The sequence below is a fragment of the Eleutherodactylus coqui genome, chromosome 1, assembly GCF_035609145.1.
Source record: "Eleutherodactylus coqui strain aEleCoq1 chromosome 1, aEleCoq1.hap1, whole genome shotgun sequence".
NCBI lineage: Eukaryota > Metazoa > Chordata > Amphibia > Anura > Eleutherodactylidae > Eleutherodactylus > Eleutherodactylus coqui.
In genome coordinates this window covers 253198732-253213599 of record NC_089837.1, presented here as the reverse complement: position 1 = coordinate 253213599, position 14868 = coordinate 253198732, and positions in this window count along the sequence as shown.

Genomic DNA, 14868 nt, shown 5'->3' with positions numbered 1-14868 from the left:
ACCTATTAAATAAATCAATGTGTTAAACACATTTTAAAAATAATTCTTGGAGATTTTTTTTTAACTTTCAGTCACAATCCTATATATTTTTTTAAATCCTGCATTTTTCACACTGACCTCAGAGCTTAATACTAGTCCATAATTTCCCAATCTGTTGGGAAAACACTGAAGCAGTCATCTCACTAACATCACAGGCAGGATTGCACTAAAAGGTAACACATATATGTAAATACACACAATATCCAGCATTTACAATAGGTGATCAGCTGTGATTATCTACTCCCCTCCCTACAAAATAACCATAGCACAGGTCTCAGAGCTTGTCTACAACAGTCTCCAATCGAAGTCAATGGGTCCCCTTTTGCCCATTGTATGAATGGCCTATGAGACTGTGGCAAATGCTCTAAACACTTAATTGTACCTCAGGCAAGATGGCAGTCCTCATAGTCATGTATAACAACAGAATAAAACAAACTTTCCTCAGAAAATAAAAATAGATTAGAAAAATAGAATTTGTTTCTCTATTTGGTTTGCATAAATAAAACAAATTGTTGTTATATTCCCTTTAAAGGGGTTGTCCCGTGAAATCAAGTGGGGTTATGCACTTCTGTATGGCCATATTAATGCACTTTGTAATATACATCGTGCATTAAATATGAGCCATACAGAAGTTATACACTAACCCACTCCGTTGCTGGCGTCCCCGTCTCCATGGCTCCGACTAATTTCTGCATCTTCTGGCTTCTTTAGATGCGCTTGCGCTGTCCGGTCTTCTGCTCTGTTGAATGGGGCCGCTCCGGCATGCTCGCGCCGGAGAGCTGGTCTGTGCATCGTCATCGTAGTTCCGCCTCCGTCACGTGGTGCCGATCAGCCAATTAGGTGGCTGTAATCGGCAGTGGAACGCAAGACAGGAGAAGATAATCCACGGTGCACCATGGGAGAAGACCCGCGGTGCACCATGGGAGAAAACCGCGGTGCACCTTGGGAAAGGACCGGCGGCCATCTTTAAAAGAAGAAAAGAAGAAACTGCCCGAACTGGGATGCAGGTAAGCGATTTAAAAAAAAATAAAAATAACGAAGGGATTGTTTTTAACGGGGCACAATGTGGGGGTATGTAGAAAAAAAAATTTTTGGATTGTGCCGCGGGACAACCACTTTAAGTTGGTAATGGGTACTTATATTAACACAGTATTTTTTCTATAGAGTTTCTTTGAGCAGATTTGTTTTTTCTATCTTTTGGAAATAATTTAAAGGGGTTCTGTCATTAAAAAAAATAATTCTATAGTTACTCAGTCCTCTCCAGGCAGAATTCTTACCAGATCTTCACTTCCCTGATCTTCTCCTGGCTCCTCCACTCCCCTGGGTCAGGTCACCTCCAGCCAGCTGGATCCTCTGCTTCATGTGACGAAGTGCACGTTGCTGGAATTCTGCTTCCTGCAGGGCAATGTACGCTTTTCTAGTTGCACTAGTGACGTAGTGTTCACTGCTTAGCGGGGCATGCTGACTCCTCATCAGCCTGTTTTAGTGTGACTGTGCATGCACGATGTCTCACCACTAGTGTTTGTATTAGGTGATCTAGGGTTGTTCAGGGATTAACTTCTAATATCCCAAATGGTGTCATTTTTTTGAGAGTTTGATTGTTCTCAGTCAGAGAAACCATGTAATCCTGTAGCTATGATACCTTTTAATGGCTAACAAAGATATATGATCTTATTGCAAGCTTTCGGACCTCTCATGATCCTTCCTCAGGCATAATGAAACTGATTTGGATGGGACACATATAAATACAAATGTTCACACATGAAAAGGCGCAGAATTCAGAGACTGATTTGTGATTAAAACAATACCAGACAGAATGAGCAGAGAAGTAAATACTTAATGAGTCCACTGGTAAGGAATGTAACAGTTTTATGATCTCTACATTGGTGCTAGGAGGTGACAGGCTTGTGTGTTATCTCTCCTTCAGACCTGCAAATAAGTAATACGAAATAATACCTCTGCAGCACCACCTATTGGATGGCAACATTTCTTCAAATCAATGTATGGCTTTGTCAGTCAAAGGTGGACTTACTGCCTGCCAGGCACACCTTGAGGCCAATGGGGTTGCCTCTGAATCGGTGTTACAACTTGCAAGATTCATCTTTACACACTATTATTTCTCCTTTAGTAAATAAATATTCGTGCAACTCAAATGGCACTGCAATATGCCAACCTTTCATGGCAAAACTACAGAGTTACTTTCTGGCTTTCTGCCCCAGCAAACCATTGGCCTACTTCTGCTACACTGAGGACATCATAATCATCTGGACAAACACTGAACAAGAACTAATAAAATTCCATGAGAGTTTCAATGCATTTCACTCCACCATAAACCTGACATTAAGCTACTCTTGTATAGTAATCAACATTTTGGACATCGTAAACCGAAAATCAATTGATCGACCCTCATACCTCAGATGAGATAGTTCCCATCCTAAGCACATCAAAAAGTCTATCATCTACAGCCAGGCCAGATATAACTGGATCTGCTCCAAACCAACAAACAGAGAGGAACATTTACACAATCTCAAAAAGACATTTTTAAATCAGGGCTACCATCCCACCTCAATTGATGACCAAATCACCAGAGCCACCAGGATACCCAGGAATCAACTATTCCAATACACAGAGAAAGTAAAAAATGCATGTGTGTCTCTAGAAGTGATTTACAATTCACAGCTAGAGGTACTTAGGAAGACTGCAGACATTTTCATCATACCCTACACAAAGATGACCACCTGAAAACCATATTCCTAGACCCTCCCCTCCTATGTAACAGCAACCTTCAAATTTGAGGAACTTTATAACCAGAAGTGCATTGCCCTCTTACACACAAAGGAACTTATCCCTGTAATGTAGGGAGCTGCAAGCCCTGCTCACATGTACTGACCACAGACAGGATACAGATCCCCAACACAAAGCAAGACTATAAGATCCCTGGGACATTCACATGTTCCACATCCAATGTTGTGCACCTGATCCGGTGCAGTGAATGTCCTGTTGGGGGGCTTTATATCAGGGAAACAGGACAAAAACTGAGAACCAGGATGAGATCTCATCGACACACAATTAGAGAGCGAAAGATGGAATTACCTGTGGAAAAACGTTTTTCTAGTCATGGACACAACATGGAACAGATGAATATTATCATACTGAAAGGCAACTTCAAGTCACAGCATCACAGAAGAATTTGGGAGTATAAATTTATGACCATTTTTGATACCCTCAAGAATGGAATTAACATTGGAGCGGGATTCTTGCATCAGTGGGGATGTCTGGAGGGGTGGGGCGGTCAGGGGATGGCATTGTCTCTCCCTAGCCGGGGGCACCCTGAAGGAGTGTTTTTCCCAATCATTGTTTGAAAGCCTTGGTAAAAAGCCATACATTGATTTAAAGGAATGCTGCCATCTAATAGGTGGCACTGCAGAGGTATTGTTTCATATTCCTTATTTGCAAGTCTGAAGGACAGATAACACACAGGCCTGTCACCTTCTAGCACCAATGTAGAGATAATAAAACTGTCACTTTCTTTGACAGCCAGACAGTATTTAGTTCTCTGCTCATCCTGTCTGGTATTGTTCCAAGCACAAATTAGTCTCCGATCTCTATGCCTTTTCATGTGTGTACATTTACATATGTCCCATTCAAATCTGTTTTAATATGCCTGAGGAAGGATCTTGAGAGGTTTAAAAGTTTGCAGTAAAATCATATATTTTTGTTAGCCATTAAAAGGTATCATATCTACAGCATTACTTGTTTTCCTTTGCTGAGAACAATCATATTTTGCTCTACTGGCTAACACAGTACCAAACTTTTTTTTAAAAGTTCATATCTAAGACTTATGATTATCTAGGGCAGGGGTCCCCAACCACAGGTCCGCGGACCAGGCCTGGGCCGTTGGGGTTCTTTTGCCGGTCCGCGGCGGCACCGCCGCAGGGTACTGTCTGACAGCAGACTTGACGAGGAGGTGACGCCCCCACCTTTTGATTGGCAGGAATGCTGGCCTGCTAACTCCGTCTCTCTGGAGGCCGCTGTTGCCATTGTTCAGGTGTGTCTGCAGCGCAGACACTATCTCCACCTAAGTACTCTGGTGCTGACACTCCCAGACTCACCACCAGCGCGGTCTGCTGCCCTGACAGTAGATGTGGTGCAGTGCTCCGTCTCCACCGCCCATCGGCAACGTCTTCCGCTCCTGTGAGTGAATGCCCCTTCGGCGCTGCCATATGATAAGCCAGAGTAAGGCGATTGGCAGCAGGGTTGGCACACAAACCAAAGCGGGGCCCGGACGCAACATCACATCCCAGACCCACAGATGGCAGGGCAGTGTCGGCAAGCAGGCTAGCGGGGACAGCCTATGTACGGGGCGAGTTACAGCAGCATGTGTGCACGGCACATCACAGACACCAGCTGGGGAAAGCAGAGCAGCAGGAACATGACTTTGAACCGGACAGTGTGAACAGCGGGGTCCGGATGGCACATAGCATGGCTGCAGGTAAAACAGCCAATCAGATGCTGGGGGCGTCGCCTCCATGTTAAGTCTGCTTAATGATGTCGACACCCCTAACTTCCAGTGTCGACTTAATACAACAGTACCCCGCCACAGACCAACACTAAACACTGACAGTGTGCTCTGCAGTGGATCAGAGCACACTGTGTGGGCTGGCCTCAAAAGACGTGGCTCCTGGCAGAGAACATTATGCAGGGCGTGCCATCTTTCGTGACATAATACAGCAGTCTTGACATTTGTAGACGCCCCCAGCTTCTGATTAGCTGGGGGCGCTGCTGTGCTATGTGACTGTCTCACCTGTGTCAGAGGCCCCAGGAGAAACGCAGCCCACGGTAACAGCGCCGCCAACACTCAAGCCAGCACTCAGCCCGTCGGACGGAGCTGACATCCCCGCTAAGCTAACAGACTGTCGCTGGGGGTGAGTCACAGCAGGCGTCCTCCATAACCCCGCCCCCATATGACCAAAGCCCTGCCCTGCTGGGCCATGGAAAAATGATCTTGCTTGAAGCCGGTCCCTGGTGCAAAAAAGGTTGGGGACCACTGATCTAGGGTAGGGAAGGGTTAGGTGCTAACATCTTGTGTAAAGGTAGTAGAGGTAGAACTAATGTAGTGAAAGGGTAATGACAATATACAAGGTGGTTTACAGAGGTGAGGTAGTTGACTACAAACAGACTCTAGCACAGTGAAGTCACCATGCTTGAAGGCATTGGGACTCTGTCTCTCTTCTCTCACTGGCTTTTACATCACATGGCATAACTGCTCAGGTATGCAGATTGTATGATTTGTTATCAGCCAATCAAAGAGCAACTTTACCAGTTATAGATACTTTGTGATTGGCTGATGAGGATAATGTATTTTCCATGCAATCTTTGAAGTGGCATACTCTAGAACTTTATTAGGGGCCATGGGAAAGCATGCATGCTCTCAGGGTCACTTGTGTTATGTAAAGTTTCCCACTGGCATGCTCCCTCTGACCTCTGTGCAGTCAACTAATATGTCTTTACTTTTGTATATTTACTTGACATACACACTAACCATATAAATGAAAATGCAGTTGCTCTCTTTGATCAAAATAATGAGTTTAGGAGAATAAATGAGAAAACAGTAAAATATAAAACACCTGTTCAGTGAAACAAAAAGCAGCCTGTCAAAGGCAAATATATAACCATATCTGAGGCATTTCACAAACTCATTTTGTATATATGAAAAAAACTTTTTGTAAGTTTGCCAACCAGACAATTGAGACAGCCAAGTGAAGACAGAATTATAACTCACTTGTTTTCAAAGCAATTGCTGCCAAGATGTGAACTAGGCATACTTCACAAGCTACTCCAGGATAAAAGGAAAAAGACAAATAATAGCTGAATGAAAAAAATAGTAAAAGAAAGCAATGTTTCATAAATTGATTTGTAATTTATGTGAATGTATCTTCCATTTACTGCTGTTATTCTTGTGTTGTTTATAGGAACACTATTTTTTCTACTTTCTTTTCTGTATTAACAAAATATTGAATACCTTCACTGAGGGTGACCCTTCTTGCAGTAAAATTATATTGACTTCTAAGATAAAAAAATTACATGAACTTACTAGATATATTTTTCTTCAAGCAATTATCTTTGTGTTTAAATATACACAGCAATACAATTTCATTGTATTAAACATCCTTAAGTTCCAGCACTGGTCATATTGGCGACACACACTTCCTTACTGTATTGTGTATAGATAGACAATACAGCTAGTATGGTCTCTGGACAACAAAAGGAATCCTTGTGGCTACAACCCGATTTGCAGTGGATAGCATATGGTACAAGAATCCTCTGTTTTTTTACCCTTAACTCCCACAAGGAGGTATGGATTCGCCGTAGGGAGATCAGTAGTTTATAGTCCTCAAAATAATCACCAGTTGGCAGCTAAACTAAGCAGTGAAGATAGGACTAACATGCAAAGACAGGACTAGAGTGTGTTCATGGAATCAGAACATGGTCACAGAACTAAAACCTGGATCGACAAAGCCAGATCTGAACCAGGAGGAGCATGTCCCATCATGTGGCACCTATTCCAGCCACCATCTGTGTGTTGTTGTTAGGCAACCAGAAACCTCTTCCTTTGTACCTATCCTCAGCAGTGGCTCTGTTGGTTCCGGCTGTGGCTCTCCTCCTCTACATTGCTGGCAGCATTGGGTTGCGAGGGCAACCAGTGCACTCAGATGATGTTGAGTCTGGCTACCATCATCCTGACCACTACTCTGTTAGTGTTCCCTGGCTATGTTCCAGATTTCACTACAAACTCTACACTACAATACACCAGCTTCCTAAAAGTGAATATTCAGAGGTATATGACCTGGAAATGCAACTAGAAAAGCTCATACCTCTTTGTGGCGGTTAAGGGTGAAAAACAGGGCAGTCTTTGGACCCTCAACAGCGCCAAACTGATTGTGACTTGAAGGATCCACTTCTCTAGTGAGAAATGTAACCCTCCCCTCTGTGTATAGTGCTGCTATCCTGTTGCATCTACGCTTCCAACAGTCATCAATAAAGAAGCACTCCAGCAATTTTTTTTGCCTATAGTATAGGCTATTTGTTATGTTTAGAAGTGTTCTTATTCACCTTGGCTGTACAAATGTAATTGTAGCATCTTACCAGCGCTGGATAGGAGCCACGGGTGTAGTAGCAATGCAGGAACGGAGAGTAGTCAGGAGGAAGCCGGAAGTCATTATCAGGTGGTCATGTTTGCAGTACCAATGGATGAGGCAATAAGCGTAGTCAGATGGAAGCTGGGACTTGTTATCAGGTAGTCACGTTTGCAGTAGAGGAGCAGGGTTAGGAGGTGACACTTGATCAAGGCAAAGAACACAATAATCTCACACTGAGGGAGTGGCAAGGCCAGGCTTTTATATGAAGTCCAATCAAGACAGATGCAGAGTCAGCACAAGGAGGCAGGAACTGGGTTAAAAGGAACACAGAAACAAGGCTAGGGTTTGCAGGGCAATTTGCTCAAAGGCTTGGATGGCTCAACAGGGAGAGCTGCTGGGTTCAAGTCCTGATAGTAGCCTCCTCCTTCTAGAATGCCCTCTGGACATCCTACAGACTGGCTTTCCAAGGTACCTGTGATGGAACTTGTTTGTGAGCATGGACGTTGCTGACCATTCCCACAAGTTTACCCCTTCCATTTAAAAAGGTACTGCAGTCTACCTCTGTGGATTCTTCCTCCCCTTGGACCTTCACTGGTGGAGGAGGTGGCTAGCTTCTTCCCGGAAAGGTGTTGTCCTAGAAAGTTTTAGCAAGGACACGTGAAAGATTGGATGCACCTGCACGCTGCCCGGGAGCTTCAACTGGAATGCCACCTGGCTGATCTTTGCAGTGATTGGGAAAGGTCTAATAAATCTTCGTCCAAGCTCGGGGAAATTGACAATTTAAATTTAAATTTCTCTTGTAGGCATTCTGAGCTTCTTGCAAGGTCTCTCTTAATTTTCTCTGGATTTCAGTTAACGCCGTCAGTCTGTGGTCGACCATTGGGATGAGAGTACTGATTGGAAGGCCTGGAATAAAGGCTCGATGTATTCTGTGGTTCACAAAGAATGGGCTCTAGGCGGTTAAGCTCTGCTGGGCATTGTTATAACTGAGCTCTGCTGTTGATAGATAATCCACACAATCATCCTGAAGATGGGAGATGAAGCAGTGGAGGTACTGCTTCAGCATCTGGTTAGTTCTCTCAGTCTGGAGACTGTTAGACTGTAGATGAAAGGCAGAAGAGAGACTCATAGTAATTCCCAGGGCTGTGCAGAAATGTCTCTAAAATTTCGAGGTGAACTGAACCCCTCTGTCTGAGACAATATCATCTGGAATACCTTGTAGTAAAAAAACTTCCCGAGTCTTTTCAATGGATACAAAGTGAGCCATCTTCGTAAGACATTCCACAACATCAAAGATGGTGGTCATTCCTTTTGAGGGGGACAGGTCCACTATAAAATCCTTTAATATAGATCCCTATGACCTGGATAGGATTGGCAGAGGTTGTAGGAAACCCAGAAAGTGACCTTGTGGTGTCTTGCTTCGGGCACATACATCGCAAGAGGTGACATATCTGTTCATGTCCTTCCTGCAGTCGGGCCACCGGAAGGAATGAAGCAGGAATTCCAGAGTCCTTGTGACCGGCCAGCTTGGAATCGTGGGCCAGTTTGAGGATTTCGAGTTGACCAGCCTTGGGAACATATAGTTGGTGTTCTCGCCTCCAAACTCCATTCTCGAAAGAGAGCCTCGCATCCTTAGAAATATGACTCATGGAAGGGTCACTTTTGTAGCCTCTCTTAAGCTTTGTGAGGAGGTCCTCCAAATGCAAGATACCAAAAAAATGATTTGAGGACAGAATCTGTGGTCCATATTTGACTTCTCTTCAGGCTCTGAAAATATCCTGGACAATGCATGAAGTAAAACTGGAGAAGAACAGAGCCCATCAAGCCCATTGTCGTGCAGATAAGCTCTTGGCGATACTGAGAAATTCAAAATTTTTATGGTCAGTAAGAACCGTTACTGGATGATGGGTTCCTTCCAAGACAAGACTCCATTCAGTGAAAGGCACCTTGATGGCCAGAAGTTCCTTGTTCCTGACATCATAGTTTCTCTGCGGGTGATAAGGTATAGGTCAGAAATGTATGGCTGTAGTTGCATCTAATCTCTGACTCATTGTGATAGAATAGCTCTCGCAGCAGAGTCGGAAGCGTCCACACCTCCACAATGAAAGGCAACTCTGGTCTTGGGTGGATCAACATTGGTGCCAAAATAAACAGAGTCTTTAGTTTCTCCAAAGCAACTTATGCCTCCAGGGACCAGGAATAGGTGTGTGCTTTCTTTGTGAAGGAGGTTATAGGAAGGATGACTTTTGAGAAGTCGTTGATAAATCTTCTGTAGAAGTTTGCGAAGCCAATCAAGAGCTGTACTTCCTTCACATTTCTTGAAATAGACCAATCCAGGATGGCTTTAATCTTGCTGGAAACCATACTTAAGCGATCTGGGGAGATATTGTAACCCAGAAATTGCATTAGGGTCTGTTCAAACTCATACTTCTTTAACTTGATGTAGAGGTTATTCTTTTGAAGTCGTTCTAAGACCATCCGAATGTGCCTGCGATGTTCCTCCAAATTGTCAGAGAAGATGATGATGTCATCAAGATATGCCACTACAAATTGATCCAATAGGTCTCAAAATACGTTGTTGATGAAGTGCTGGAAGGTATCGGGAGCATTGCAGAGACTGAATGCCATAAGTAGAGATTCAAAATGCCCATATCTTGTTTGGTAATCCATCTTGCATTCACCTCTGGGCGGATCCGTACCAGATTATATACTCCTCTGAGGTCCAGTTAAGGAAAGACCTTGGCTGCCCAAAGCCTCTCCAGCAGTTCTGGCATTAATGAAAGAGAATAGCAATTCTTAATAATAATCCAGTTTCCGGTAATTAATGCACAGTCAAAGGGTAAAATCCTTTTTTTTTTAACAAAGAAAATGGGTGCTCCGGCTGGGGAGAAAAACCATTTCATCCAAATGTTCCTGAAGTCCCTTTAACTCTGGTTCTGAGACTATGTATATAACCCCAAATGGAATAGAAGATCAGGGGAGCAGCTCAATAGGAAAGTTTTATACGGCCGGTGATGTGGCAGATGGTCGTCTTTCTTCTTGCTGCAAACATCCCTGAAAATCTGATAGTGGACTGGTAATTTCTCAAAGTCCTGTTGACCAGCCTCGAGGTCTTGCACTGGTTTAGGGGAAGATGGTGCCATCTGGCAGTTCTCTTAATAGTATTCCAAAGGGAAGACAATGGTCCTTGTTTCACAGTCGATAAAGGGATTATGGGTAGAGAACCAAGGGATTCTGAGAATCACTGGAAATTTAGGGGACAAGATGAGCTGGAAGCTGATTGTTTCTTGATAGTCAGGGTTCATGCAGAGCTCTAGTTTAATGGTCTCCTATGTGACAGGACCTGAGGACAGTGATGTTGGATTCCTACTCCGGAATCCAACATCGCTGAGCATTGTGTCTTCTGATTACCCATTAAAATCTCTATTAGGAAGACAAAATGGTGGAGGAGGGGAAGGGTTTTCACACTATCTTGAACTGCCCGGGCAAAGTTGAATTTGGTGGAATCTACTTGTTTCATGACGCCTGGATTGTTTGTGGTCTTGATGCTGGCTAGAGCAAGAGTCCTTTGGAATTTGTTTGGACAGTTTAGGGCATAATAGCCTGAGCTTCCACAATAAAGGCACAGATTTTCAGCTCATCGCCTTTCTTTTTCAGTGGTGGAGAGGGGTTTGTGGATGATGTCAACCTGCATCGGTTCAGGTGTGGCTTTAGTCCTTGGTTGGGGACTCAACAAGAATTAACTGAAGGAATAATGGGTGTTGGTGCCCAAACTCCACAGTCTCTCTTTTCGCTGCTTAGAAAATCTCTGGTCAATCCGGATGCATAGCTGAATGAAGTATTCCAGGTTATCAGGGATCTCCACTCTGGCAAGTTCATCCTTTACCCACTCAGATAGGCCCCCACAGAATTGGCTCTGTTGTGCAGCTAGATTCCATATGGTATCATTTTCACAGCAACGAAATTCCGTTGTATACTCTACAATGGAACGTCGTCCTTGTTATGTAACCTCTCTTTGGCAATGGCACAGCGTTTTGGATCATCAAAGATTTGGCCCCTAGTAGTCGTGAAGGTATTGAGACTATCAAGGAGATTACTGTTGGTCTCTATGTAGGCCAATGAGTCATTATCGAGTAGTCACATTTCTAGTGCAGATGGATGAGTCAGGAAACGTAGTCAGATGAAAGCCAGAAATCATTATCAGGTAGTCATGTTTGCAGTAGAGGAGCGGGGTTAGTAGGTGGCACTTGATCAAGGCAAAGAGCACAATAATCTCACACTGAGGGAATGGTAAGGCTAGGCTTCTATAGGAAGACAGGGAGAGCCACTGGTCTTGAAACAGGAGGTCCTGGGTTCGAGTCCTGATAGCAATATATTAAAGGTTGGAGGGAAGGGATATAAGGATATAGAAATGAACTGCCACTGTACACAAAAACATAAATTAAACGTGCATGCAACAAAAGAAAAACAGGAACATAGACCCTAAACCAACACCAGGCAGCCAAATACTAACCAATTATACTAATGCAACAAGGCAGATGGAAATACAAATAAGTATGAGGTATTAGTTAGCATTTTAGCCAAAGTACCTAAGCTCACAAGCCCACATCAAGGGTCTTTGTTGTCTTGTGAGTGTCTAATCTAACAAGACAACCAAACCACAAAAAGGAACCCTGCCTACAAGCTGGAACCTGGCTTGCTCTAGATCGAAAGAGATGCAGGGGAACACCAACATAGAACATAATATGCACCAGGTGTCTGAACACTTACAGACACAGTGAATTCTAACATACAACATAATACACAACAGACATCTCCACACCTACAAACATACAGTAAACAGTGAACAAGATGTAGTTCACACCAGGTTTCTGCACACCTACAGATAGACACTGAAGAAGACATTGTTCACGCCAAGTATCTGCACACCTACAGACACAGAGGAATCCAACCCAGAATCTCATGCATGCATATATACCCCAAAACAGACATAGTTTAAATGTCCAAACCCACACACATGAGGGGCAGAGTATCAGACATCACCCATCTGACAGAGAAGGGACAATGCATCAGACGTCACCTATCTGATGGAGAAGGGACAAGGTGTCAGACATCATCCATCTGACAGCGTAAAGGGCATTCAATCTATGGAACCACACCTGGGGTAAGGGAGCAGGGGCCCAAAGAACATGCAAACAGGGAAATCAGGTATCCAGCCATTTTTTAGGGAGAGTGTGGGGGAACAACTCAAACTCGCCTTACACATGCATCACTCTAAACACCAGTGTTCTGCATGGGAAGGATGAGGAATGCATAATGACCAGCAGGCTTTAGCAAGAGGGGCTGGAATTTACATATACAAATGTGTGGTGATTGGCTGGCTCAGCCAATTCAACCACACCCGCAGCTGTATGTTTCTGGAAACCTATATAACTACAGGTCCCAGGAGCATAATGTGACAGTATATTTAAAGAGATTCTATCACCAGGTTCAAGAAGTTTGAGCTCTGAGTCATGGAAATGGTCTGTGACAGTTTCTCCCCTCCTGCATCATGCAGACTGACAGATCTCTCGATTTTTCTGTATAGGGAGAGAGCTGTGGTCAGGGAGAAGATGGTGCCGCCTGCTTCCATGGCTGGGAGCTCAGCTCAGCTCCAAGTCAAACTTCAAAAACTTGGTGACAGAATTCCTTAAAACAATAATATAGAGGCTCTTGTACATGCCATGTGTATACTTGTTTTAGTTGATGTCTGCCATTTTGGTTCCTTCTTCCCCACTAATATGACTCCCCTCATGCAGCCTATATTTCCCATTAAGCCTCTGTTTGGTAGGGGGGTATTGTTTTGACACTGTATGAGAGTATTTGTATATCATTATATTGTGGTTACTAAGTTCATTTATATGTGAAAAATTAGTACAGATAGCATAAGAAGCTGAGAAACACATATTGTTCAACTGGATTGATGATGATTTACACCTTTGACCTTTTTATAAGGATAAAACAGTTTTATTGATCCTTATTATATTGTGCATAGAGAACATATCCATAGGAATCATCTTCACCCCTTAGTGAAGGCCCCATTGCCGTTTTACATTCTAGCTAAGTGGTCTTCAATCCTCAGGGACATAAAAACATGCATCCTCTGAGGATAAAGCCACATAGGCTAAGGACGTGACAGTTATATGCTGTCGGTTACCGGTGGTAGCTGACAACCTGGAGCTGTCATGAGGGGGCCACGGGGAGGCCCCCCCCCCCCGCATTGCAATCAGCACTATTCAATGGATAGGGCCAATCACAATAAATTTAATAAAACATTAAAAAAAGTTAAAGATTCAGCTCACCTTAAAGGATCGGATCCATGGGGGCAACTGAGCGTACTTACCCCCGTCCTCCCTAATGTCCCGAGGTGATCTGATCCTCCGGGATCAGACGCCACTCTTCTGCGCTTGCGTGCCAGATGTACAACGCCATGCGCATGCGCAGAAGGCCTGGATCACCCGGAAGATTTGAGATCTCCTGGCACCCGACTCCTAAAGATACCGGTGATCACAGAAAAGTGAAAAAAAGTTGAAGTTTCAGCTGCCCTCATGGACCCGATCCATGGAGGCAGCTGGGAAAACTTACCCCCGTCCTCCGGGATGTTCCGCGGTGATTTGGACCTGCCACGGGCTCCTGCGCATGAGAGCCCGATAAATTTAAAATCTTCCTGCACCTGGCTGTCAAAGATAGCTGAGTGCAGGAAGACGTGAGCAGGGACCCCTGTATGTGGTTTCTGGTCACATCATCACTGTTATCCATTGGATAACAGTGATCATGTAAAGTCAAAAAAAGTAAAAATAAAAAGTTTAAAAAGTTAAAGTTTCATCTCCCCTTACGGATCGTATCCATGAGGAGATATGAAATTACATAACTAAGGCCCCCAGATTTGTCCCACAATGGGATCTTGATCCGCAGACCTTACCCTGGCTTCTGCACATGCGCCCATCCACAAAATTGTGGACGCATGCGCAAAAGTCAAGGATTGCCCAGAAAATTTAAAATCTCCCCCCTCTTGGCTACCAAAGCTCAGAGATGTCATGGGGTGACTGCGGTGAGTTGATCCTGCTCATGCAATCGTCGTTATCCAATGGATAATGGAGATCATGTAAAAGGAAAAAAAATGTTGAAGTTTATCTCCCCTCACCAATGCGATTGATGAGAGGAGATGAATCTTTTTACCGGAGGCACCATATTTGAACTCTGACATGATCCTCCTCCACAGACCTCACCTGGATTCTGCAACTATGCCCTTTGGCGCCAGACACATGAGCAGAAGCCGGGAAGGGCCCCGGAAATTTAAAATCTCATTGCTCCGGATTACCAAAGGTGGCCTCATTGAGCGGCTCCCCGATCACATGATAAAAAGGTAGCAATCCACCTTAGACCGGTCTCAGAAGACCGGATAGGAATTACGGGTTCCACATACGTTTGATCCACGGTAATATGCGGATTAATCAAATGTACTGGATTACACAATTTTGTTTATATTAGCAGATTGGAATTACGTAATCCACTCGCAGAAAACAGAACGCAGAATGCTCTATTTTACAGCGGATATCTGCAACATAGAGTCCATTGTGCTCCATGGTCGCAGATATACCCGCAGCCCATATGCAATTACATTGTGTAGGGCTGTGAGTACCCACGTCAT